The 24519-nt window shown below is 39.8% G+C and overlaps 1 non-coding gene across 1 annotated transcript; it reads right to left on the reverse strand.

The window, feature by feature from the left end:
- Positions 1–604: 604 nt before the first annotated feature.
- On the reverse strand, positions 605–709 carry LOC122490655. Its single transcript, XR_006299199.1, has one exon. It is a non-coding gene; the product is annotated as a U6 spliceosomal RNA (small nuclear RNA).
- Between the last annotated feature and the right edge of the window lie 23810 nt (positions 710–24519).

Below are 24519 nucleotides of genomic sequence, written 5' to 3' on the forward strand. Positions count from 1 at the left end.
TGTGTTTCCCTCTCTCCGTGTCCCTCCCCTGTTCACGCTCTGTCTATCTCTCTCCAAAATAAAAAATAAACATTAAAAAATACATATTTTAAAAAAGGAACACAGTATGTCATATACAGACCAAACAAAATATGTGTTAATCTGGTTATATTATCAGTAAGGTGTCCAGTCAACAGCAGATTATTAGTAGTTAAGTTTTGGGGAGTCCAAAGTAATACACAGATTTTCAACTGCATGGAGCCTGGTGCCCCTAACCTTCATCTTGTTCAAGGGTCACCTGTATTTCTTTTTATTTTAGTAAATATGAATTTATTTTCAAGTGTGTCTTAGAAAATATAAGCAACTGACCAGTATGTTGAATCCTGAATATTTTTTTATGAATAAGAATTGCAAAGGGAGTACTTGAATACCTAGATGTTTGAAAGCCATTGCTTTATTGGTTACTTTTCCCTTTCTCTTTCTTCTGCTTCGTCGTCTTTTTTTTTTTTTATTTACCCAAAGTCATTTATTTAGTAAACCATGATATATGACCTCTCACCCAAATATTCTAACTTAACAGCGGAGCATGACTACCACAAATACCCTGAACTTGGCATCAATCCAGAAAAATACGGAATGCTTCATGAATTTGCGTGTGATCCTTGCACAGGGCCCATGCTAATCTTCTGTGTAGTTCCAATTTTAGTATAGGTGCTGCTGAAGTGAGCCCTCCTTTTTCTTTTGATAGGAGAAATAGCACAGCAGCAGAAGCTGCTCTAAAGCAGACACCTGAATTTAAATGATGGCTTCCCCACTACTTGCTCTCTGACACTGACAAATTTCTTAAGCTCATTGTACCTCTGTTTCCCCAACCGCCAGATGGAGACAATTGCATCTACCTCATAGAGTTGTGAGTGTTAAATGAGCTAATATTTAAAAACATTTACAACAGTACTGGACACATATTAAGAACTCTAAAAGTGTATGTTGATATGATTATTATTATTTAAAAGAATGTTTTATGTTATTTATGATGGAATACAATTGAGGCTCCATGAAGGTGTGCCTCTCATTTTGTTCTGTCTCTCATCCTTGTACAATGTTACATACATTTAGACTCTTATTTGGGAAGCAAGTTGTGATAGGTTCTTGTAAATATTTATGATGCTCAGCAGCTTTCTTTATTATAATATAAAAGTAATACTTTATTGTTTTCTCTTAAGGCTTTGCAGTCTTGTAAGGACTGATACATTCCATGTAACTGCTGACTCTCTGTAAGAACTCTGGCGTATTTATGAGGCATGATGTTATTTGAGAAACCACATTGCTGGGAAAAAGCAGGTCATGCTTGTCTGTACTCAGCCAACCTAGGCTTTGATGTAGAGCCTTTAAGTGTGTGAATAGCACAATGTGGGTAATGACATAGGAGTTGAAAACCCAACCTTTATATAATGTTTTGTAGTTGAACGAAGTGTTTTGAATATATTGCTTTAATCAATATTCAAAAAAAATCTGAGAAAAAATAGTGTATCCATTTTGCAGATGAGGAAACTTTATTTCAGAAAAAATTAAATAGCACCCACAAACACTAGGCCAAAAATGGATAGTACAAAATTTCCAACCAGAATGTGGATTAGTATTTATTTTTTAGAGATAAACATGGAAATATTAATAAAATGATTATTTGGATTACTTTCAAAATAACCTAGTCAGGAAAAGGAGTGTAGATGAAAAGAAATTGGCCATGAGTTGATAAATATTAAAGTTGGATGATGGATATTTGAATTTCATTATTCTATTCCATCTACTTCTGTACATTTTTAAATTTTTCAACAATTAAAAAAAAAAAAAAACCTTTTTCTTTATTGTGTTGTTTCTGGAACCAAAATGTCAGAGTGTGAATCCTGGCTGTGTTATCTGCTATTTGTCATTGGGCAAAGCTGTGCCCTGTTGCCTCATCTGTAAAATGGTAATAATAATACTTCCCTCATAGGGAAGTTGTGAGAGTGACTGTTGCATGCAGCGACTGCACAGAATAGTATTCTGATTCCCAGTTCTTTTCTTTTTTCCATAACAAGCTAATATCAATTTTGAACAAAATATTAATAAACTCATCCATTCTTTCAATACATAAGCACCTAAGGGCTGTGCAAGACCTGTTCTAAGCACTGGGGATACAGAAGTGAACAACATAAACAAATTTTACATCCCTCAAGTTTCAGTGCCAAGAAAAAAAAAATGTGTGTGTGTGAGTGTGTGTGTGTGTTTGTGTGTGTGTGTGTTTGTGTGTGTGTGTGTTAAATACTAATGGAGAAAAATATAGCAGGATAAAGAGGATAAAGAGTGATTGGAAGGGGATAGCCATTTGATACAGGATGATAAGCAAAATTGCCAGTATTGTACCAGAGCCCACTCTTGCCAGCTCACAAAAACAATTATTTAAGTTTCCAGGAATTTTGCAAGCCAGTTATAAAACAGTCGTCACTAAAAATTAAATTCTATCAACCTAAAATTAAATTAATTTTATAAAAACAAAGGTAATAAATATTTAAAACTAATCACTTCCTAACTATTTGGCTACATTTTATTATTATCCATGCTTTTGAGGTTATGCATGCCTCCTGAATCTGAATGGTAGAAATGCTGTGTAAGGGAGTGCTACTGCTGTAGTGTCTTCCCAACTCCATCTTAAATAACAGCACTGTAAGGGTGTCTGTATGGCTCCCTTGGGTGAGCCTCAGACTCAGGCTCAGGTCACGATCTCACTTCATGAGTTGGAGCCCCACATTAGGTTCACTGCTGTCTGCGCAAAGGGACAGAGGATCTATGTCCCTCTCTCTCACAAAAATAAATAAAACACTTTTTAAAATTAAAAAATAATAAATAAATAAATAAATAACAGCACTCTAGAAGTCTGAAATTGGTTGGCCATGGTGGGAATATTTACCCCAGGAAATTTGATAAATGCATCAAATCAGGACTTGATTTATTATTTGTTGATGGACATCCTAAACTTCAGACGGTGATGAGTAAAATGTCAACAGTTCAGATGAAACTTAAAATTGGAGATGAAAGAAAGGAAAGTCAAAGTTGACTCCAAGGTTTTAGGTTTAGACAGCTGGAAGGATGAGTCGCTGTTTACTGGGATGGACAAGACCAAGATGGCGTTTATCAAAACCCTAGGGAGGGATGAGAAGAATTAGGAGCTTGGCTTGGCTTTGGACAGATTAAATATGAGATGCCTGTTAGACATCCAGGTGAAGATACTGAATAAACAGTTGGATATTTGTGTGAGGAGTTCAGGGGAACAGTTTAGGCTGAATGTATATATAGCTGGTACTTAAAGTTTCCGGAGACTGACCAAGATCCTGCAGGAAGCCGGTTTACACAGGACAAAGTTAAGTTTGAGCCCTGCAGAACTCCAACATTAAAGGGTCTAGAAAATGAAAAGGGACCTGCACAGGATACTGAGAAGGTAAGCCTGTAAAAGAGGAGAAGAACTTACAAGGACAAAGAATTCATTTAAAGTGCTACTTATTTCTTTGTCCTGGTTCTGTCCTGCAAGGCTTTCAGGCAGTAAACAATGAAAACAAATAATAAGCTAATAAAATTTAAATAGAAAAAATCTGTGTCACAAAAGAAAGGCCAAAAACATGTGAACAATGAGAAACAACAGTATGGTTTATATGAAATTCATGTTTGGTTCTGAGTTTTGTAGAACACACAGCAAAAAGGAAACACAATCAATGTATTAGTTTGCAAGAGTTGCCATTAAACACACACACACACACACACACACACACACACATATATATTGAGTACCTTCAACAAAAGGAATAAATTTTCTCACATTTCTGGAGGCTGGAAGTCCAAGATCAAGGTGTCAGCAGGTTTGATTTTTCCTCTGACCTCTCTCTCCTTGGCTGGCAGACCGCCACCCTCTTCCAGTGTCCTCAAATGGCTTCTTCTCTGTGCATGAACCACCCTAGTGTCTCTCCCTCTTCTTATAAGGACAGCAGTCCTCTTGGATTAAGGCCCCACACTTATGACCTCATTAACCTTAATTACCCTTTTTTTGAGTCCCTATCTCCAAATAAAGTCACATTGGAGGTTAGGAATTCAACACATGAATTTGGGATGGGGGTGGGGCCAGGAGACACACAAATATTATATTACTCCTTTTAAGTCAATATTATTATAGAATTCTTGGTTTGCCCTACTATCACTTTTCAATGATTTTATTGAATATACATGTGAGAAAGTGTCCAGAAGGAATGTTCCTGAGCTGAGCAGAGGAACTAGGAACTTGGTATGCACCAGTGTGCTGTCTTCAGAAGTGCAAATGTCCTAAGAAATAAAGGCTGCTGTTTTTCTGATTTGATTGCATCTTTAGGCTTTGATACTGAGAAGAGGGGTAATCAGGAAGGAAAAACTCTACATAATCCTTACTAAAAGCCAAGCCAGATGCTGGGAGGTAATGCTGCAAATATCACTGTAAGAAATAAAAGTAAAAATCAAAGACCTAGAAAAAGTCTGTGGAGCAGGAACACTAAGATTTAAGATATGATGGGGAGTCATAAAATGTATTGAGAAAATTATCTGTTGAAAACATGACTCCTTTATTCTTTAGAAGATGTTTAAACACATGTATTTATTTTAACCCCCAAAAATAAATGTGTAAAGATGCTAGAGACCTGTGACATCTTGTGCTGTACTAGGGCATTTTTATTTCCACTGGTTTCCTTGCTCTGATAAGCCATAAACCTTAAAAAAAAAAAATGAGCTTGATGTTTCTAATTTGCATTAGCATATTTATCATTCAAAAAAATACTTGAGGGGCTCCTGGGTGGCTCAATTGGTTAAATGTCTGACTTTGGCTCAGGTCATGATTTCGCAGTTCATGGATTCGAGCCCTGCATCAGGCTCTGTGCTGAAGCTTGGAGCCTGAAGCCTGCTTCAGATTCTGTGTCTCCCTCTCTCTCTGTCCTTCCCCTGCTCACTCTGTCTCTCTCTATCTCTCAGGAATAAATAAATATTAAAAATATTTTTTTAATTTAAAAAAAGAAAAAAATACTTGTTAAAATTGTTAAAAGACTTTAAATTTGTTTACAGGGTCAAATTTACTTAATCAAGGAACAGTTTTACTTAAACTAAAAAAAATTTTAGAATAGTGACTTAATTTTTTAGCACAATCCACAGTAAATATGTTATACATTACAACCCATTGCAGTCACCTCATATAACAAAATCTTCACAAAAAATGCTAAAAATGTGAATTTTTTAATTTGTTTCTCTTTTTTTTCCAACACGAGTAACAATGCCCTTAAATGGTTTCATGTACTGTTAAACCATTGTAACTCACTGTTTAAAAAGTACCACTTTTGGTGATGATACTCACTCATTGATGTAGGCACAGACTGATGCAATGACACAATGATATTAATAGATATACAAAACGTTTCATTCCTTGGGGTGCCTGGGTGGCCCGGTCGGTTAAGCGTCCGACTTCAGCTCAGGTCATGATCTCACGGTCCCTGTGTTCGAGCCCCCTGTCGGGCTTTGTGCTGACAGCTCAGAGCATGGAGCCTGCTTCAGATTCTGTGTCTCCCTCTCTCTCTGACCCTCCCCCGTTCATGCTCTGTCTCTCTCTGTCTCAAAAATAAATAAATGTTAAAAAAATTTTTTTTAATTAAAAAAAAAAAAAAACGTTTCATTCCTTGGCCTTTAAAATCATCTGATCCATCCACATGACCATGCACCTACTGCCCATTAGTGCAAGCCTAGACCACTCTTTGATGTTCCTCCCTTGACTCTCAGACTTTCCCACTGAAATATCCTTTATAATAACAAAGGAGAGAGACTGGGCATGCCACCCTGATGGCTTTAGCACAACCCAAAGCAGCCTAGGCAAGGGTAAATTGTCCTTGAAGTCCTACGTTTTGTCTTAAAAATTCATGCAAAATTTGCATTTGACGCTGTAATGTGGGAAGTAATGTAATGTAAACTACCATTAAACAACTGACATTCTAAAAAAGTGCTCCAGGAAGGTTTTTCTAGCAGATTTTCTTGCAGTGCCCACCGACAGGTTTTGTCACACTCTTCTAAGCAATTGATCAGAATCATTCTTACTCTTCCACTCAATCACACCCCAATTTGATCCAGGATTTTTTTCTGTTTCTCCATCTCTAATCCTCAAATTCCAACTTATTTCCTGCCTCTGCAGCCACAGATTTAGCAATCTTCCTAATTCACCTCCTCTTTGTAATTTTTTACAGCTTCGATGGTGCACAATCTTATCAATTCTTGTGTCCAGTGAGAAACCTTATTCTAGTTCCCTAAGAAACCTATTCCAAACACCAGTCCATTAGTTCACACTTGACTCAATCAGGCTTGACCCCTTCTTGGTTGAGAATTTATTAAAAACTAGAGTTGGAGGCAGCACCCAGTTAAGCAACTGACTCTTGATTTCAATTCAGGTCATGATTCAACCAACAGTCAGTGAGATCAAGCCCCTCATTGAGATAGAGCCCCTCATAGAGTTCCCTGGTGAGCGTGAAGCCTGCTTAAGACTCTCTCTCTCCTTCTGCCCCTTCCCCGCTTATGCACATGCATGTGCATGTGCCTTCTCTCTTTCTCTCTCTCAAAAAAAAAAAAAAAAAAATAGAGATGGGGGTGGGGACAGCTGGTAGAGTAATGTATCAAGATTCTAAAGTTCCTCAGGAGAAAACAGACTGGATTTTAGTGATGCCTGAAGTACTTCAACATTAGGTGCTTAATAGAGGCACTCAAAACTACCATCTTCATGAATCAATGGAATCTCTTACCTCTGTCAGGTTCCCAGAGAGATTCAAGGATAAATTTATGGAACACCCAAAGATACTAGTGCAAGACCACATATATATCTACAACCCACTATTGTAGGAGAAGCCTCTTATTCCACCAACCAGTAAAGGCAAAAAGGCAGCTCTCTCCTTGAAAATTATGTTCAATTCCAGACTATCTTTTCAAAGTGTTGGTATTTCTACCAGTCAGGATGGGGTAAAGGATGGGACCTCCCAGTTTAGCCAAGCCCACCAATTAACTGTGCTCCGGGAAAGAAAGTTTGACACATTGTCCTGGACTCAATTTAGGGGAGGCCACATTAAACCTTCCATCACAAGATCTCTTACTGAGACTCCCAACTCCAGCTCATGCTTAAGTTTAGTCCTTGACCAACATCTCATCTGCAGTAGCTCTGCTCTCCTGCCCCAACCACATAACCCCTACATACATAATTTTCTGAGAGAAATAGATCACAACAGATTTCATATCAATTTTTAATTTCTCATCACCATGTAACAAATGAAAAGACCCTTGGCCAATGTGGTTGAATGGAGTCTCTTATTGTCTTTCAGACTGGGGTCCAGGTCCTTCTCATTCCATTTATTCCTCTGCATATGCCACATGGATTTCTTTCACACAAGTCCTTAGGATGTCACTTCCCTATTTGAGTCTCATTCTGTCTCTGGAAAATTTTCCTTGGTTATAATTGCTCAGTGTTAGCTGAAAATAACAATATGCATCATAATTATGTAGAAAAGCTAAGAACTAAAATTCTGTCTCATAACCGTCCATATTCAGATATAGATACATGCTCTAAGCCAAGATCCCCAATAGGCAGCCCTCATCCATATATTGCCTGCACTGGGCTTCGTTTGACCCATACATTTGTTTATAAGTTGACTTGGTAGCCCATATTTGGATCAGAAGGTTTTTATCCAAATATCTAACCTTTAATGAAAAATCAGAAGATCTGGCAAAGCTTGGCCCATATTCTGACATTCCCACATGACACATCCAGAGCTAAGTGGCAATGCCTCCTTTAGATGCTGCTTCCTTTCTCCAATTCAATCCAATAATAACCACTTTCCATTTTCTCTCTAACTCACAAACCCAGTGTGAACTGCCATTTATCATTTATACTTGTGCTGCTGATTTTCTTAGAATACAGAAATATGTCTTTGCATTCATGCCTACATCAAAGGTAGAAAAATGAAACATAGGATTCCTCATAGATTTTGTAAATGAAATATAGGATTCCTCATAGATTTGTAAAAAATGAGATAAAAGTATATACTTTGGTGGAAGTAAAAAATCATCCCTATGGGTTTATTCTCTCTCTCTCTCCCTCTCTCTCTCTCTCTCTCTCTCTCTCTCTCTCTTAATGTTTATTTATTTTTGAGAGAAAGAGAGAGAAAGAGAGAGAGAGCAAGTGGGGGAAGGGTAGAGAGAACACAGAATCCGAAGCAGGCTCCAGGCTCTGAGCTGTCAGCACAGAGCCCAATGTGGGGCTCGACTCCACAAACTGGGAGATCATGACCTGAGCTGAAGTTGGACGCTTAACCAACTGAGCCACCCAGGCATCCCTATCTCTATAGGTTTAATATAAAGCATGTTTTAAGTTGAAGGCATTCAACTTAGGACATTATTAGAAACCACTATAAGAACTATGACATCTACAAGGAAAAATCAAGTGTGATGAAATAGAAATAAATAATAATAAAAGGAACTGAGGTTTCAGGGTTTGTTTGGGGTTATAATAATGCTGCTATGATATACATTTACAAAGAAGGCTGTCTTCATTCGTATACCTCATCATACAGCTCCCTACACCCTAAACTCCCACCTTCATTCCCATCCTACCACACTGACTTTTCAGTTTGCAACTTCTGCTCTAAAAGAATAAACCTAGAGGCACCTGGGTGGTTCAGTCAGTTAAGCATCCAACTCTTGATTTCATCTCAGGTCATGATCTCACAGTCCTGAGTTCTGTGCTCTGCTCAGAGTTGGGCTCTATACTGACAGTGTGGATCCTGCTTGGAATTCTTCCCCTCTCTCTGCCCCTCCCCCACTTGCAGTGTCTCTCTCTCTCTCTTTCAAAATAAATAAATAAAATCTTTGAATTAATTAATCAACTGATCTATAAAATGAAGTGACACCCAACTACCTCCTATCAACCCCATGGACCCACCATACTTCTCATCTAAAGATACCATAACAACGTGGTATTTTTCAGGTTACTAATGATTACAAATCATGGAGAAGTCACATGTGTATACTTTCAGATGCCTGGAAAAGCTCAGTGACTTAATGGTGAAACAAAACCTGAGCCATTTATACAACTGGATGCTTCAAATAGGTTGGTAGTGAATTTTATCTCCTGTCCTAGACAAGTGAAGAAGCATATGGAAATAAGGACTGAAATATGCTTCAAACTTGGTATAAAGTATTTCAGACTTGATACAGAGTATAGACAAAGGCTGGTTGATATGGCAGCAACACATTTCTAACATTTGGGCTAATGATAGTGAAATAAATCCTTTAAGCACTGATTAGGCAATAAGGAGGAGGAGGAAGAGGCAGTGGCAGTGTAGGCGGCCTGGGAGAAAGTCAAAAAATGTTTTGGGCAGATCAGCATGTAGTCACACACAGTGTTGGGATGCCAGCAGGTCATGCTCAGAACAGTCTGCCCTGGAATCAACTATGAGCCGGGACTGCCGAAATCCTGGCAGGCCCAAGGAGTGCTGTAATCAAAAGCAGCCCTTCCCAGGACGGAGAGAACAGGTGGTCTGGAGCAAAGTTCAGGCAGGTAGAGTACTAACTCCTTTCTGGCTAGCATCATTCAGATAAAGAACATAGTGAAGATCATGGACATTGTTATGTAGATTTATTTATTTATTTATTTATTTATTTATGCTGCTAGATGTAATGAAGACATAAGAGATAGAGGCTTAAGGAGAGATACTTCACCTAGCAACAAAATCATTAAAAGTTCACTTTGGTGTTATAGTACCACCTCATGATTATATGACTTGTCTGTTGCAAGTTTCCAAACCCGGTTTCTCCTATTCTTGGAAACCCAAGAAGCTCATCATCAAGCCGATGTGACAGAAGTCGCTAGAGCAGTCTGACAAAACCAAGACAGCTCTGGTTAAATCTTAGGGCATAATAAATCACCCCAAAATGTAGCCGCTTAAAACAACCATTTATTGGTTACAATGTGAGGTGTCAGTAATTCAAGCAGGGCTCAGTTGGGTAGTTCTCCTTAGAGACCCTCATACAGTTGAGGTCCAGATATTGGCTGGACTACAATTATTTGAAGGTTCGGCTGGATAGGATGTCCAACACGGCCAGCAGTTTGCTCTGGCCATCCGCTGAGAGTTCAGCTGTGGCTGTCGACTCAAGCACCTCCATCCTGTCTCTCAGTGTGGTTGGGTCTTCTCACCGCATAGCCTCTGGTTTTGAAGAGTCAGTACCTGAAGAGGAAGAGTCCGAAGGGTGCAAAGAGCAAACAGTCCAACAGACCAAGGAAGAAGCTATAAGGCTTCTGACTTCTGAACCCTGAAAGTCATTCAGTGTCATTGGCACTGAACTCTGTTGGTCAAGGAAATCACTAAGACTAGTCTGGACTCAATGAATCCCATCATTCTATGAAAGGAGAATCAAAGACTTTGGCACCATCTTTAATCCACCATAAATGCCTTCCCATCATGCTTCTGTAAATCTTCCATAATTGCTTTTTCTACCTTTCTTATGTTATCCATTCCCATTTAAATTTGGAAACGGATATCCTTTACATTAAAGCCATGGCCTTTAATTGAAACCCTTCCTACTAGTCAAGCCTGAAGATACAGAAAACATGTTCTCTATGTTTTGTTTGTTCCCAACATTCAATTTGCTGTGTTAAAATACCAAAATTTTTAGAAGCAACATTTCCCATCCACAGTTTGTGACAGGAATGTTATTTTTGAGTTAAATTTAATGTATAGAATTTCAGTTAATCTCCCTTGAAGAAATAATACAAACCAAAGTTTCTTAAGCTTGGGAATCAGGAAAGACAGGCAGTAGACTTGTCTTTGTTACATGTTGTTCTAGTACACTTGGTGTTATGTAGTCTGTTCCTCGTTCATCTCAAATTACCTTTATACAATAAAAGCTTATCGTATCACTTTTAATCAAATTCTTTGTCTTTTGTTCTCATGTAAAAAGATGTTTCTGATCTCCAAAACCTTAAAAAGAGGAAAAGGATGTTCTTATTTTCCCCCAAATGATGAAACTGCTGTATCTTCTTTCCTCGTGGCTAATAAAGCACTCAAAATCCACACCACAAATCAGATGCCTTATTGAAAGGAATTGGAGCTTAACATGGAAATGGAGACTTCCTTTCAAATATGCCTTGGGGGCCCCTGACCTAGACTGTGAAACAAAAAATGTTTTTTTATCATGTATGATCTGGTTGTCTTTTTTCATCCTTTTTTGTTTGTTTTTGGTCTTGAGGTGTTTGTTTTTTTTTAGAATCAGTCAGTGGCTGTTTCTTAAGTTTCTTCAGTATAATTTCTTTTCTACGTTACTGTCATATCCCTCCACCTCCTCCCCCTTCCTCCTCCTCCTTCTCTTCCTCCTCCTCCTCCATATGCTTCTCACATTTTCTTTTCCCTTTTTTTCGTATCCTGTATCCTTGAATTGGATTTCTATTAAAGGTAAATCAAAATAAAAGAGGAAAAACAAAACGTGAAGCTTTGTATATCTTTCACTGTAAGGATTTGTGGAATCAAATGTATGGTTCTTCACTAAACCTTAAATTAGGAGAGTTTCAGCTTAGTAGACAGTCATTTAAATTAAACTAAAAAGACTATTTAGAGCAAAGAGAGAGGATTTTAAAAGGTTAGCAGAGTATTAAGCCAATAGAGATTTAAAATATGTAGTAGGCAATAGGCAAAGCTATAGTGACAGAAAATAGATCAGTGGTTGTCAGGGACTGGGGGAGGGACAATGGGGAATGACTGTTAATGGGTCAGCATTTCTTTTTTGGGTGATGAAAATGTTCTGGTAACAAAGTTCAACTCTTCATCTATTGTTTTTCCTAATACTCCCATGGACCGTAGGACTTGTTCTAATTTGACAAAATCCTAAATTTCTATCATCAATCTTAAATAGGTTGTGTTACACCATCCTGGTGGGTTTGTGAAAGGCAAGTAGGAAAGAAGTGTCTGAGGAACAAAGAGCCAAAAATAATCCCAAACTGAAAGTGCTCATTTTGTTTAGTCATATAAAATTCAAACTGTGTGTCATTTTCATGCAAACCTTTTCCCTGTGTCCTATGTAAATAAAAAGAAGACACTGTTGGAATTATTTCCCTTTGTAAAGAAAATTTGGTTCTTTAACCATCTTCTCTTTGAGATTGTTTCAAGACATTGTGCTTTATTTTGTTCTGAGGGCAGGGGGATGAGGTTGAGGGAGTGTTGCTTGTTTTCTACGATTAACTTCTATAACCTCTCTATAACTATAGCATTTCTGAAGCTCTAACAGATTGATTAGTGTCCTAGTCTAGACAAAGCTATTTCCTTCCTCAGAGTCCTCAGAGGACTCTGGTCCTCCTCAGAGTCCCAGAAGTCTCAAAGAAGCCTGCCTGTTGGATTTACATCAATTCAAAGTCAAAACCATCTCCATTTCTGTCTCCTTTTTACTTTCTCCTCCCTAGGAAGTTTTTGACTACCCCCTGCAAGACATTTGCTACCTAACACCTTTCTTGGCCATCTCTGTCCCATCTTGGTCCCTCTGGGATGGCCTCACAAAGCCAAGCAGATTTGTTCTGTCCTTCCTTGTGTAGCCATGTCATTACCATATGAGTGATAGTTTGGTGAACTTTGCACTTACTATTTCTTCTGCAGGGAAATGTCCTTCCTCAGATTTCCACATGGATGCCTCCACGTAACAGACTGGGTTCTCCAAGAAGCTTACTCTGAAACAGCCTTCTGCACACAGGGTGCTTAGGAAGGAATATGTTTGGAATCAACTGTGGAAAGGAGGGAAAGGAAGCTATGTAGGCTTAAACTGCCCCAGGGGGAGACTCTGAAACTAAAATAGCCCATCAGGTAGGTCTTGTTTGGGTTTTTATTTTGAGGCTTTTATACCCCCACACCTTGATCAGTCATTAAACATGGGCCATCCACAGGAAGGATGTGCCCTTGAAAAAGTGGCTTTTTGCAGCTGAAGCAATCCCTGAAAGTTCTGATATTAAAGGCTGTCTGGTGAAAGCTCACTAACAACGGAGGTAGAAATCCTTCCTTGAAGGGGAATCTGGGTGACACATCTCCGCATCCACACATCCCCCGCTTCATGTAGACTCTGTGTGCACCTTAACCTTACCTCCTCCTAGAGGCTTTTCTGCCCATCCTTTGTAAAATATCCCCATTCCTAGCCCCTAAACACAACCCCAGACTTCTTTTCCCCTTGCCCTACTTTATTTCCAGTTAACATATTATACATTTAAATATATATTATCTACACATCACACACACACACACACACACACACACACACACACACACCACATGCAAGCCTGAACTTTGTTTAATTCAAATTGTTAGGATCCCAGTACCTATAACATACAACAATTCTTGGCACAGAGTAGGCAGCCAGGAAATATTTATTGAGCAAGTAAATCAAATCTGGCTGCCACCTAGATCCATTATTTGAGGGAAATACCCACTGAGACAATATAGCAATTTAGTTGTTTAAGGCTAGGATTCTTAGGTACTATCCAAAAAGACTTAGTGACCAGAGTAAAACAAGAACATTAATGTAACTTCAGTATTGCCTAAAGTTTGACTTCATGAAGATGCCCTCTCCTGCTGGTAGAAGAAATGCAAGCAAACTTACTCTAATGTAGGAGGGACCTGCCCTGAGAGACCTTTAAAGAAAACACAATGTATTCAGTTTCCAGGGCTTTTGCAACAAAGTACCACAGGCTGGTGGCTTAAACAACAGAAACTTCTTTGCTCACAGTTCTGAAGGCTAGAAGGGTGTATGGTGTGGATTTCTTCTGAGGCCTTTCCTTGGCTTGTAGATGCCTGTCTTCTCCCTGTCTTCACATGGTCTTCTGATATGTCTGTGCTCAAATTTCTTCTTATAAGGGCACCAGTCCTATTGGCTGAGGGCCCACCCTAATGACCTCATTTTAACTTAATTACCCCTTGAAAGACTTTATATCTAAATACAGTCACATTCTAAGGTACTAGGGGTTCCAGCTTCAACATGAACTTGGGAGGAGCACAGGAAACAAAGCAATCCTTAACATACAACCAAGTTTCTACAAATCAACTAGGATAAATAACAAAATAGATGTTAAATTAATTCATATACCATACACCGACCCTAAAATAAATGAGCATCAACCACATAGAAAATCCCAGAGGACTGCCCACATATGAAAGCTAATTGACAGCATATAAATAAAGGAACTAGAGAGCCAAAGGGCCCCTGGGTGGCTCAGTCGGTTAAGTGCGACTTCAGCTCATGTCATGATCTCACGGTTCACGGGTTCAAGTCCCGTGTCAGGCTCTGTGCTGACAACTCAGAGCCAGGAGGCTGCCTCAGATTCTGCATCTCCCTCTCTGCCTCTCCCTGCTCACACTGTCTCTCTCTGAAAAATAAACATTAAAAAAAAGTTTTTAGGGGGGCCTGGGTGGCTCAGTCTGTTAAGCATCTGACTTTGGCTCATGTCATGATCTCACAGTTCATGAGCTCACAGTCCTGCATTGGGTTCTGTGCTGACAGCTCAGAGCCTGGACACTGCTTCGGATTCTGTGTCTCCCTCTCTCTCTGCCCCTCCTCCACTTGCACTCTGTCTCTCTCTCTCAAAAAAAATAAACATTAAACATTTTAAAAAAATTTTTTTAAGTATTTCAAAGGAACTAGAGAGCCTTTCTGGACTGCTTTCAGTTATTTGGCAAATGGACAAGCTTAATTTAGCTTCAAATTAGTACTGCAAACCTGAATTCTACACCAAGCCATATACTAAAGGATGATTTACTAATACATCATACTGTAGAAGGACTTGGCCAAAGGTGAATAACTTTTGGACCAGTTGTGTCAGTAATTCCTGCTATTATTGTTGAAAAAAAAAAAATAGCAGGCTCCTTACAAAAGAAATGCTGAAGTGGTTTCAGTATGTTAGAGCTAAAGTAGAAGTAAAGTGCTAAGTTAATGCACAAGAATACGTGAGCACCCTGCTTCTCCTTATCTGCCTTGCCCATCAGGCCTTCAGGATTTGAAGGAAATTGTGAATTTCATCCACTTCTTTTTACTTATAAAAAGATACTATTGGTATTTTAAAATCTTGTTTCTTAAAATGTAACCTTCTTCGGCAAAATCAGAATCACTTGGGGTCTTATTATTAGCAGACAGTGTGGCTCTCCAGACCCATAGAAGGTGATTCCCTAGGGATAGGACCCAGTAATCTGCTTTCGTAATAAGTTCTCAAGATTCTTATGTATAATAAAACTTCAGGAACATTGTTTTTAGAAGGTGACCAAGATCTCATACCCAAAATACTTTTTATTACAGGGTTGTTTGGTTTTTGTCCCAGATGGACCAAAGAATTGGAGACCCGAGACCAGAATGGAGAGAGAGAATTTACCGAATAGAAAAGTATAGAACACTTCCAAGAGAGAAAACAGGCCACTGCCAGAGCAAGAGCGGCAATGATACCCAGAGGTTCTAGCTGCGTCCTTTTAAGCTTGCTTTCTATGCATGCAAATTTGTATTTGATTGACATTTTTGATTGACAGCTGGTGATTATAACACTTTGGCTCCTGCCCATGCCCCTACGTGATGCATTCTGTTACAATTGTATGTATTTATGTATGGTATATTTACGAGTTTTCAATGGGCTTTTGCTGTGACCTTAAAGGCAACTTGCACCTTTTGTGCACATGCTCAACTCTTCCAAGTCCCCTTGTGGCTTTTGAGCCAGAGCCTTTCTATGGCTAGGCCTTTCTTGTTCTGTTAGCCCTTAGAGGTGGCTCTGAACGTGTGACTGTTAACCTGGGTGGGGTGGGGGGGGTGGGGGGCTGGGTCGGGGTGGGGGGGCGGCTGGGGCTCTGAGGGTGTGGCCAGCTTCTGCTTTATCCCTCCTCCCTCATGACTAATTAACTGCCTAACATTCCCCCTTCAAGTGATTGGACGCCAAATCCAGACGGTTCTGGCTTCTTCAAGATGTTAGGGGGCGTTGTGAAGATTCTGGGAGTCCATCATCTGCTGACTATCAAGGAGGGTGGTGGTTGCCAGTATCCGTTCAAGGGACTTCCAAAAGGGAAAAAGTTGTAGGTATCTAAAGGTTGATATCCTTTGCTGAGGATCAATTGGAAATTGATGGCCTGTACCCAGGAGAAGCCAAAGGATACCAACATATTGACTAGTTGTAGTCCAAGAAGTACCATTAAAAGAGTCCCTAGAACAAGGGGAATAAAGGGAGTAAGTGTGTAATTGTAAGTAGTTACAAACAGATTACCCAGGAAGACAGGGGTTACCTGGTATTAAAATTTTTTAAGACACAGAGGGAACTGAAGGGTTTGTAGGAGAAATGATTCCATAGTGGGGGAAGGAGACAACTGAGTTGTAAAAAAGGAAAAAAATGGCTGTAGCAAGCCTTATTCTTAATGGAATGTTTCATAAAAAGATGGGAGACCTATCTGTAATGAGGGATATTTCTGAAAAGTAACTTTAGGCTTTTGAGGGGTTCACAGGAGTAGGCATCTGTGATGTCTGCTGGGGTTGATTCCAGGGTTTGACTCTGGAGTGATGGATCCAGCCAGGGATATCTGGTACCTAGATGGCTGTAGAAGGAGACAAAAGAACCAGGAAAGGCACTTTCTAAGTCCATTCTAGTTAGGACTTAGGGGAGCTGTCTTTCCAGACTTTGATTAGAACCTGGTCATCAGGTTCACATAGACGAGGTGACTCTTGTTTGGTAGTGGAAACCATTAGGCCGTATTTCTTTAAAGCCCGTTGAAATTTGGATAGAGAGATAATGTGAGTTTGTATTCCTAGAGTCTCTAAATCTAGCAAGAAGTCTGTAGTTAGGAGGGGTCACCCATGGGGGACCTCGAAAGGATTTAAACCCAGGGCTTCCTTAGGAGCAGCATAACTACGGAGAAGGGCAATTGACAAGGCTTTTTTCCAGTTTAATGATGTTTCTTATGTGAGTTTTTTAAATACCTTTTAGGTATCAGTTGGCCCTTTCCACCTTCCTGGAGGACTGTGGCCTCCAAGCACAATGGAGGTGGTATTTGACATCCAGTGCTTAGGGGACAGTTTGAACTATAGTGGCCACCAAGGGTGGCGGGTGGGGAGGTCCATTGTCAGTCTGAAGTGAGTTTGGAAGGCCAAATTGGGAGATGACTTCATATAGAAGTTTGTTGACTATTGCAATTGCCCTTTCAGTCCCTGTGGGGTATGGGGTATGCCTCTATCCATCCTGTAAGGGTGTCAACAAGCTCGAGGAGGTATTTGTATCCTCCTCAGGGTGTCCTCTGAGTAAAATCCATCTGCCAGTCTTTCCCAGGGTAGGATCCGTGCCTCGGTATTGGTTGGATTAATTGAGGCCAACAGATGCCCTGGGGGTTGTTATATGTGCAGGTGGGGCAAGAGTTGAACCACTTGAGAAAGCCTTTTACTTTTGAATGTTCTGGAAATGAGAGTTTGTAAGGCATCTCATCCTAAATGAGTGGAGTTATAAAGGGCCTTGCCTAGTTTCCATAGAAGATTTTAAGGAATGGCCAACTCTTGAGTAGGGGAGCAAATGAGCAAATTGCCCACATATTGGAGGATAGTCCCCCCCCCCCCCTCAATTAGTAAGTTTTGCAAATCCTTAGAAAGTGCTTGGCCAAACAGATGGAGGTTATTCTGAATCCCTGTGGGAGTACTGTCCAGGTAAGCTGTTGGGAACTGTCGAATATAAACAGAACGCAAACAGAAATTGGGATTGTTGAGCCAATGGAATGCAGAAGAAAGTATCTTTAAGGTCCAGGACCATAAAGCAGAGGCTCTTTGGAGATATGGTACCCAGTATGACATATGGATTTGGTACAGTTGGGTGTAGAGGTATAACAGCCTCATTAACAGCTCATTGGTCTTGTACTAGGTGATAGCTGTTGTCCTTTTTCTTAACTGCTAGGATGGGAGTGCTGTAGGGTGGAGTTGTGGGAACAAGAAGCCCATGTTTTAAAACTTGGTGATTATGGGCTATAGTCCCTGTCTAGCTTCAGGTCTGAGAGGGTATTTTTGTGAAGGTAGTAATAGGGGTCCTTAAGTTGAATTATAATGGGTGTGGTTTATTGCCCTTCCAAGGATTTCCTGATCCCAGACACCTGGGATGACTAGGTAATCCCAGTCTTTCAGTACTTTTGTGGATAGATGGGGGTGGGGGAGGGATGCTCCATAGGATAGCAGGAAAAGAAATATTAACAGCAATAGTTTTGTTTTGAACACAGTTGTACATAGGGAACACATTAACTCAAATGTCATCAGGAAGGCTGTTACTAAAGTCTATCACATGACTAAGGGCTCTCATACAAAGTGAAAATCACGGGAAAGAGTGGGAACTTATCTTTCAGGTAAGGTACTCCTGGTCAAGATTCTAAGATAAGGGCGAAAGTCCTACCTGTCAAGCCACAAGCAGATCCTGAACAGCTGCCACAACTGCAACTGCTAGGTCAATTTGCCAAACTTCCTTAGATTCATCCAGTAGGGAGGCAATGAGACCAAATGGATCTGTACAGTTTAGTACACGTGGCACAGAAGACTGCATGAGCTCCATGTTCACTTTGGCTGCTCTTGCACCCCAAATTCCATGGCAGCCATGCAGAGATAGGCCCAGGTAGACACTGCACACGCAATGGGTTTGTGTCATAGTAAGGAAACTTGAGCTTAGAAAAACCCCCGTCTATTCAAGGAACTACTGATAAACCTGTCCATCCATCCCTGCAAAGAGAGACATTATCTTTATTATTCTGATCAGGAAACAAATCTGCCTACTGACTCAGAGGGAGATATTATCCTTATCACCCTGGACTATCTCCAGGGAGGGTGGGAAATGAGCTTCATTATCCTGGAGAATAAGCAAACCTGCTCCCTGCCTGGAGCAACTTTGCAAATATCCTTGAACAAAGTTGTCAGTGCTCTTTGCTCTGAAAGCCATCCAGAAGTGCCAGAATTATCTCTCAACACTACCTTTTAATATGTCTTGCCTTGATGACTCAAATTTAGCCTGAATGTCAGAACAACTCAAGCCAGTCTTCGTCCGTTGACTTCAGAAGATAGATCTTTCTGTTTAATACTTCACACAGTCATGAACTCAGGCTTCAAACTTTTTTAGTGGTGTATCCTAATCTCAAGCAGGTTCTTTCATACAGCTTCAATATATAAAACAGATCAAAACAGAACTGCTCCCTCCGAGGGGATGAGGTGACGCTGTCATGAGCTGGGACTTCTCCAAAGCCCCCTTGCCTTCACCTTCCCTGCATTAGATTCTGTCCCCCTCCCCCTTGGCCTCTAAGCATCCTCAAAACCTCATCCTCCATATAAAAAACAAAAAAAACAAAAAAAACAAAAAAAAACCAAACTGGTGAAAACCATCACTGTAATGTACATCACAGTGATTGATGTTTTATAATTACCAGCCCCCCCCCCTTATCAGGCAATGATAGAAGGGATCATACAGGTATGAATAAATAAAAAATAGTTCTTCCTGGCATTAGTGGAGACAGGGGAAAACTGGTATTTTTAATTAGTCACTAAGGTGTGGAGGCAAATTGCATTGTTTCTGTTAATAGGAAATATGTCTAAGGGTGGCCTTAGAGGATAGTATTCACCTCTGTACCCATTTACCTACTACTCATTTATTTAATTCAGCAGGAATAATTTTTTAAATTTTTTTTTCAATATTTATTTTTGAGAGACAGAGAGAGACAGAGTGTGAGTAGGGAAGGGGCAGAAAGACAGGGAGACACAGAATTCAAAGCAGGCTCCAGGCTCTGAGCTGTCAGCACAGAGCCCAATGCAGGGCTCAAACCCACGAACATGGAATCCTGACCTGGGCCAAAGTTGGACGCCCAACTGACTGAGCCACCCAGGCGCCCCTCAGCAAGAATATTAATATTGATAATCATTATTATTACACAAAAGTTAATAAGACATGATCCCAAAGAAGGGATAAATGGACGCAAGTATTACCTAAGTAAAAATATTTTATTATTTTTATAATTACAAAACTTACACACATGTGCCCTAAGAGGGTATGATGTGTTTCTATGATGTTTTCTGCTAGTTGACTTTTTCTGCCTAAGATGGTCACCAAGAATATGCACAATTCTTCATGTTGGAGAAAATAGAAAGGCTTGAGGGACACTTTTTTTTTTAATCTACCGGCTTTGAACGCACTGAATCTTATGAACTCTAAATACTCTTATTATCCTTAAATTTTCCCAGCAGCTAACCAAACTGTGCTATAGGAAGGATTATCCATCCATATTAATAATATCCAGCTGCTTTTCTAACAAGATAAACTGATAATTATAAATAACCTAAGCAGAAAATAATTTCTTCTTAGGGAAGGGTCTAGAAGCTTGCTTTTGATTATATTCACCTATTGTCAAAAATGATAAGATCTACTAAGTTCTCTAGATATAGTATATCATTTAGCTTAATTTTCAGAACTACTTGATGAGTTAAGTACTATCCTACTACTGCAAGTAAAAAAAGGGAGGGTCAGGGGTGCTGGGTACTTGCCCAACATGCTACAGGAAGTAGGAAGCAGAATTGAAGTCTGTCCAGTTCCATTCCTGGGCTACTCAAAACTGTTCCATGCTTGATGCGCAAGAGGCCATTGCCAGCACCTCTTTACTCAATCATCCTTTGAGCGTTCACCATAAAAGGAAATTCATCTGTTTCCAGCTTCTCTGAACAATAAGCTCCTTGCATCTTTCTTTTCTCAGTAATGTCAAAAGAAATATGAGAATATAAGTGAATTGAGACATGAATTTCCCTTTTTCTTATTCAAAAAGACTCTTGTGCAATAAAGAAAGCAAATAAATTGATAGAAATTTGGAGTATTAAATCTTGACAAAACTTTGAACAGATGAAATCATTTTTGTTTTTATTAATGACAAAAACCTTTTAAGAAGTCTCTTGGAGATGAATTCTCTTTCAATTTTGAACTAAAAGAAGATAGCAAATAAATGTAACAGATACTAGAGTAGGTAATATTATTTTTAATTTTTTGCTAAGAGTCATTAAAATAATGTTGACATACTACTCAACAAAAATGTGTGTCTTTGAATCATTTTTAAAATACAGGTTTTACAGGGGTGCCTGGGTGGCTCAGTCGGTTAAGCGTCCGACTTCAGCTCAGGTCGTGATCTCACGGTTAGTGAGTTGGAGCCCGGCATCGGGCTCTGTGTTGACAGCTGGGAGCCTGGAGCCTGCTTCAGATTCTGTGTCTCCCACTCTCTCTGCCCTTCCCCCGCTCATACTCTGTCTCTGTATCTCTCAAAAAATAAATAAACGTTAAAAAAATAAAATAAAATACAGGTTTCCCCCAGTATTTGAAAACAGAGCATGCCTAATGAACGCTTTTGTAGGCTGAAATGGCATAAACTGAAGAAGCGATTACCATTAATTTATATGGAAATTTTTCCAAGTGTTCCCAGACACAAAAAAATAATCTCTGAGGCTTTTCTGAAACCTTGGGACACGTCTTGCTAGTAGATACACACAGTAAGTCGAGATAGAGTGTGGATGCTCGCAGACAGAGTTCAGAGCTATGGTGGCTTGATGCAAAGATGCTGGGTGTCGTTCCAGGGAAAGAGCTTAGCAAGGCCACTCTCGCTGTTGGGGTTCGCGCTGCCTCTATAAGCATTCACCGCAAAACAAACGCTGAAAGCAATTTTTGCTTTGCACCCTTTTTTTTGGAAAAGTGAAAATCCTCTTTAGATTTCTTTCAGTTAGCAAAAACAGGTACCAATGTAGATCTTTCGTGAAAGTGAAGCAGCATAAGGCAAACTTTAAAAAAGCAGAGGGTGGACACCTGAATAACAAAGTCAGGAATGAAAATGGATTATAAAAACAATTCATAGAATAGTTTAACCCAAATGAGTATCTTGCGCTACAAAATTAATTTTTCATAGAACGTATTCAATAGTTACATTCTGCTTGAAGGCGTGAGAGCTTTGGAGTGCCTGGCTGGCTCAGCCAGTGGAGCATGAGATTCTTGCGTAGTGAGTTCGAGCCCCATGTTAGGTATAGAGATTCCTTAAAAATAAAAAAAAAATAATCTTTAAAAAAAAGACAAGAACTTTATTTACCATATTTACACAATTTAAGATTCTGCTACAAGTATGTCTAACTAGCCAGGAATTAACATTTCTCTTTAATTCAAAAACTAAGCCTATATTTTACTTTTAAAATATAAAAATAATCAAGAAAATACCACCTGACCTACAGTCCCTTTTACTGTTGCACTAGCCACTGGGTTTCACCTCAGTGGAAAACCTTGATATGACCCTTTGTTGCATATGCTCTGTTACATAGGAAAATACTCCAACACATGTGCAGAAGGTTCAACCAAAAGTAAAATACATGATGTGAAGTCTTCACACAGCTGCCTGAAGAGTATACGGCCTGTCTCACTTGCAGTTAGACAGCAAGTCGTACCTTTTCCCCATCTGCTTTCACTAGTAATCTGTGTAAGGTTGACGGTGGGCAGTCGGAGGAAAGTTAAGAAGGGGCAATTTCTAAATAAAAATGTAGGATACCCACCTCCACGACAGACCATTTCCTAGAGAGAGGTTGCTGGCAGATGTTGAGATAAGGTATATAATCATAGGATTTCCAGTCAAGAAGCGATATAGGGAAAGAAAATTCTTCCATCCAGTTATTAAGCCTAACCTTTCTACCCCAACCAGAGTCAGGAACTTTGTCACATGGCAGAGGGGCCCTTCCTCCTCTCTGACACTAACATGCCAGCAGAGTGCCCCTGGCTGGAAGCTGAGAGAGCTCAGAATTCTAGGCCTGGACATTTCAGGGCTGAGCACTGCAAAGTCAGCCGTCCGCTTCCAGCAATTCCTACCAAAAGTGGGAGACACTAGATCTTTTCCTGAAAACACATCAACACTGAATTCTAAAACAGGCCCAAAAGTGACCAATAAATTCCTTCAGAACCCTCTCAAACCCTCCACTGAAAAATGAATTTGAGGACTATCTCCTCTTTTTCAACCAAATCTAGGCCAATTATTATTCAATCTGAAAGGGCAGAAGACATAAAAGAGGAGCTAACCTGCTTTTTACCTCATTGTGAATAATCCGAAACCTCCTGAGCACGGTACGAGAACGCCTTTCCAATTGCAATAGATGTGTCCCTGATAAATGGCCTTTAACATGAGTTTCTGAATTTACTCACAGTATAGGTCCTGTTCCATGTCAACTCCAAGTTAGTGTCTAACGCTTTAACATCATTTCGCTACATTTTCCTCCCTCTTCATTCCAACCTCACCTTCTGTCCCCTGACCAAGTGTGTTCAAACTTCCCAAAATAGCTGTTGAGTGGATGTGGGCCTGTGTCTAACTTCCCTAAAGCAGGACACACCTATCTCTGCATTGAGTACAGAGGCGAGTGAGTTCAAAGTGATCTCAATAAACGCATCGCCAGCCAGTCCCTCCTTTCAAGCAGCTGTTATATGGGCTTATGCTACACTTAATTTATTAGCCTAAGACAAGTTAATTGCATAGTTTCCACAAAATAGAACATGTTGTTCATAGTAACTACATGCTAATTCCTTTGAAAACATCAGTAATTATACAGTGACTTTGCATCTCCCAACAATTGTGTGATTAACTGGTGTTACATGTTTGAAGCTATTAGCAAGCTCAGCACCGAGGCAGACAGAGTTCTGACAGGGTTTGTGCGTTAAAAGGACATTTTACTATCCTAGCTTTGTTCCCCAAGAACTTTGCCTTTTTATTAACGCTAGTGGGTTTGCACACAGCCCTGCTGAGGCAGGAGGGCTCTTGCAGCACCAACAGCCTTGACATTTAAGGCAACCACACAGAGGCAGCACACCTTTTCCAGGCACAGAACAGCGTGTACTCACAGAAGACAATATCAATGGTTGCCCAGTAAATACACATCTATAAAAAGTTCAGTAAACACACAGGTTTAGTGACTTGAGTTTTATGTCTAAATACAGCTTGAAGATCACACTTCAGGCCGACTACTTGTGAGAAATGATTGTGGTTTTAAAGGTGTTTGAAGGCATGTGGCCCTAGGATTCTGTCTCGTAAAGCCAAGAAAGAAGTGTCATTTTTGCCTGACGTGCTGATTTGGCTTTGAACCTCACCTTTTACCAAATATTCTGCTTTGGGTTACGTTTATGATGCACTCTTAATTTCTCCAATGTCTTCTGGGCTTCTCTTTCTTCTCCCAAACTCCTTTTCAACCTCTCCAGGTTTGATGAGAAAACTTTTGTCATCACATTATTTTTTTTTTCCAAATATCCACTTTGGTTGGTGGCTTCAACAGAAGTGAGTCTTAGGAAAATGAGGTCACAAAGACTCCCCGTGAGTTAAGTAAAAAAGTGTTTCCATTGTAAAACTAAGGGGAAGTAAAGGAAATGCAAAAGTGTAGAAAGCAATAATTTTACAGAATATAGATGTCTTACCCAAC

This window comes from Prionailurus bengalensis, chromosome B2 (assembly GCF_016509475.1).
Source record: "Prionailurus bengalensis isolate Pbe53 chromosome B2, Fcat_Pben_1.1_paternal_pri, whole genome shotgun sequence".
Taxonomy (NCBI): Eukaryota; Metazoa; Chordata; class Mammalia; order Carnivora; family Felidae; genus Prionailurus; species Prionailurus bengalensis.